The sequence below is a fragment of the Triticum dicoccoides genome, unplaced genomic scaffold, assembly GCF_002162155.2.
Source record: "Triticum dicoccoides isolate Atlit2015 ecotype Zavitan unplaced genomic scaffold, WEW_v2.0 scaffold20519, whole genome shotgun sequence".
In the NCBI taxonomy this organism is placed as follows: Eukaryota; Viridiplantae; Streptophyta; class Magnoliopsida; order Poales; family Poaceae; genus Triticum; species Triticum dicoccoides.
The window spans coordinates 118,743-123,121 of record NW_021235939.1 but is presented as its reverse complement, the minus strand read 5'-3'; positions in this window follow the sequence as shown (position 1 = coordinate 123,121).

Sequence of the window (4,379 nt, the reverse complement as noted above, 5' to 3'; positions counted from 1 at the left end):
AACCACCATTATCTGCCAAGAGCGCACCTGCGGGGCCTACACAGCGTTCTTCTTCTTCCATAGCATCAACAGGGCACACAAGTGATATTATTTGTCGTCGTTGTAAGGGAGGAGGTCATTATGCGAGAGAATGCAAATCTCCGCGTGTGATGATTGCTACCGCGGATGGTGGATATGAGTCCGCTAGTGACTATGATGAGGAGACATTAGCTCTTATTACACGTGAAGAACATGGTGGAGATGATTCTGATCATGAGACGCAATACATGGCTCCTGAAGACGCTGACAGGTATGAATGTTTAGTTGCTCAACGTGTTTTGAGTGTGCAGGTCACACAAGCTGAGCAAAATCAGAGGCACAATTTGTTCCATACCAAGGGAGTTGTGAAGGAACGTTCTGTGCGCATCATAATAGACGGAGGGAGCTGTAACAACTTGGCTAGCATGGAGATGGTGGAGAAGCTTTCTCTCACCACAAGACCACATCCACATCCTTACTACATCCAATGGTTCAACAACAGCGGCAAGGTTAAGGTAACACGTACTGTTCGTGTGCATTTTAGTATCTCTACATATGCTGATTATGTTGATTGTGATGTGGTACCTATGCAAGCATGTTCCTTATTACTTGGTAGACCATGGCAATTTGATAAAAATTCTGTACACCATGGTAGAAACAATCACTATACTCTTGTTCATAAGGATAAAAATATTACTTTGCTTCCTATGACTCCTGATTCCATTTTGAAAGATGATATTAATAGAGCTAATAAAGCACAACAGGAGAAGAATAAGAGTGAAAATCAGATTGTGGCAAAAGAATTTGAGCAACAAATGAAGCATAATAATAAACCATCTAGTGTTGCTTCTGAAATTAAATTGAAAAGTGCATGTTTATTTGCCACCAAATCTGATATTGATGAGCTAGATTTCAGCAAATCTGTTTGCTATGCTTTTGTGTGCAAAGAGGCATTATTTTCATTCGAGGACGTGCCTTCCTCTTTGCCTCCTGCTGTCACTAACATTTTGCAGGAGTTCGCTGACGTTTTTCCACAAGACGTGCCACCGGGATTACCGCCTATTCGAGGGATTGAGCATCAGATTGACTTAATTCCCGGTATTTCACTGCCAAACCGTGCACCATACCGTACCAATCCAGAGGAGACGAAGGAGATTATGCGTCAAGTACAAGAGCTTCTCGACAAAGGTTATATACGCGAATCCCTTAGTCCTTGTGCTGTTCCTATTATTCTAGTGCCCAAAAAGGATGGTACATCACGTATGTGTGTTGATTGTAGAGGCATTAATAATATTACTATTCGTTATCGTCATCCTATTCCTAGGCTAGATGATATGCTTGATGAATTGAGTGGCTCTACAATATTCTCCAAAGTTGATTTGCGTAGTGGCTACCATCAAATTCGTATGAAATTGGGAGATGAATGGAAAACAGCATTTAAAACTAAGTTTGGATTATATGAGTGGTTAGTCATGCCTTTTGGATTAACTAATGCACCTAGTACTTTCATGAGATTAATGAACGAAGTTTTACGTGCTTTCATTGGACGATTTGTGGTAGTTTACTTTGATGACATATTGATTTATAGCAGATCTTTGGAGGAACATTTGGAACATTTACGTGCTGTTTTTATTGCTCTACGTGATGCACGTTTGTTTGGTAACCTTGGGAAGTGCACCTTTTGCACCAACCGAGTATCTTTTCTTGGCTATGTTGTTACTCCACAGGGAATTGAAGTTGATAAAGCCAAGATTGAAGCTATTGAGAGTTGGCCGCAGCCCAAAACGGTCACACAAGTGAGGAGTTTTCTTGGCCTCGCTGGATTCTATAGGCGTTTTGTGAGAGATTTCAGCACCATTGCTGCACCTCTCAATGAGCTTACAAAGAAAGATGTGCCTTTTCTTTGGGGTACCGCACAGGAAGAAGCCTTCACGGTATTGAAAGATAAGTTGACACATGCTCCTTTACTCCAACTTCCTGATTTTAATAAGACTTTTGAGCTTGAATGTGATGCTAGTGGAATTGGATTAGGAGGTGTGTTCTTACAAGATGGCAAACCTGTTGCATACTTTTCTGAAAAATTGAGTGGGCCTAGTCTGAATTATTCTACTGATAGAGGCAAAGGTGTCCCGTCTTTCGATGAGATGGTGGATTTCGCTTTGGTGGAAGTCGACTTTGACGATCCGACTACGAACGTGCGAGGACGTCGCGCCTTAGCAATCGCTAAACCAACTCCGAGAGGTTATTGACCACGCCGGAGCACGATCAACCTGACCACGAGGGTCTGTTTCCTGCGAGCAAACGAAGAACAAGCAAGAAACTAAGATTGCAATCTGGATATTGCGAATATAAGATGAAAGCTTTATTGATCAAGGTGGGGTTCTGTGACGCCTTTGTCTGGTCGTTGAACACAAACGAAGTACGCGAAGTTGCAGCTATGGCGAACTTTTAATCTAAACAAAACCCAAAGTCTAAACGATGCCCTAAGGGCTGTATATATGGAGGAAGAGGGGGGAATTTCGTGGCCCTTGGTGGAGGGGTCCGAAATCAACCCTATCTCTTGTTTCCCCACACATACGGACTCTAGAAATAGCCTATACTTATGTATTTCGAAATTACATGGGCCTGGCCCAATAATAAGGTGACGCAGCACCTAAAATAGCCTCGGGACGAAATTTATGAAGTGGCATCTTGTATATTTCGTCCAAGGCTTCATGCACCCATTATGGTGGCTTCAAAGTCCTGAAATCATCACTTGTAACTCCGTTCTTGTTTCCCTTGCGCATGCCATCATCTCCATGCTTGTTCTTGCTCCAATGTTCATCCTTCTCCAAGCTAGGCCCTTCATTTGTAAGCAAAACAAATGTATCCAATTTAGGCAGCATCATATTCTCATGAACATTAGAATCATTACCAAGAAACGAAAGTACCTGGTAATTTAGTTGGCGTGCACGAGCTCTAGTAATTGGTCCAGTATGTATAGCAGCAGGGGTTGTGGGTGTAACAATTGTATTGATGTCCTCGTCATCCTCCCCTTCTTGAAATGAAGTCGTCCTCGACGGAAGTTCATCTTCCTCACCCAAATAAGGCTTCAAATCTGCAATGTTAAAAGTGGGACTAACCCCAAAATCTGCAGGCAGCTCAAGTTTATATGCATTATCATTTATTTTCTCTAACACCTTAAAGGGACCATCAGCACGTGGCATTAACTTTGATTTGCGCAAATCAGGAAATCTATCCTTACGCAAATGTAACCAAACAAGATCTCCAGGTGCAAACACAACATGTTTTCTACCCTTATCTCCAGCAAGTTTATATTTAGCATTCATGCGCTCAATGTTTTCCTTAGTTAACTCATGCATTTTTAAAATCAATTCAGCACGTTGTTTAGCATCAAAATTAACCTTCTCCGAAGATGGAAGAGGCAACAAATCAATAGGTGCACGAGGTAGGAAACCATACACAACTTCAAAAGGGCACATCTTAGTAGTAGAATGCAATGAACGATTATAAGCAAATTCAATATGAGGCAAGCATTCCTCCCACATTTTCTTATTATTCTTCAAAACAGCTCGTGCACGCCAACTAAATTACCAGGTACTTTCGTTTCTTGGTAATGATTCTAATGTTCATGAGAATATGATGCTGCCTAAATTGGATACATTTGTTTTGCTTACAAATGAAGGGCCTAGCTTGGAGAAGGATGAACATTGGAGCAAGAACAAGCATGGAGATGATGGCATGCGCAAGGGAAACAAGAACGGAGTTACAAGTGATGATTTCAGGACTTTGAAGCCACCATAATGGGTGCATGAAGCCTTGGACGAAATATACAAGATGCCACTTCATAAATTTCGTCCCGAGGCTATTTTAGGTGCTGCGTCACCTTATTATTGGGCCAGGCCCATGTAATTTCGAAATACATAAGTATAGGCTATTTTTAGAGTCCGTATGTGTGGGGAAACAAGAGATAGGGTTGATTTCGGACCCCTCCACCTAGGGCCACGAAATTCCCCCCCTCTTCCTCCATATATACAGCCCTTAGGGCATCGTTTAGACTTTGGGTTTTGTTTAGATTAAAAGTTCGCCATAGCTGCAACTTCGCGTACTTCGTTTGTGTTCAACGACCAGACAAAGACGTCACAGAACCCCACCTTGATCAATAAAGCTTTCATCTTATATTCGCAATATCCAGATTGCAATCTCAGTTTCTTGCTTGTTCTTCGTTTGCTCGCAGGAAACAGACCCTCGTGGTCAGGTTGATCGTGCTCCGGCGTGGTCAATAACCTCTCGGAGTTTGTCTAGTAGGTTGTGCACAAGTTTGCGTATCCGCCTATTTTGCAATCGTGCTAGCGTCTCTC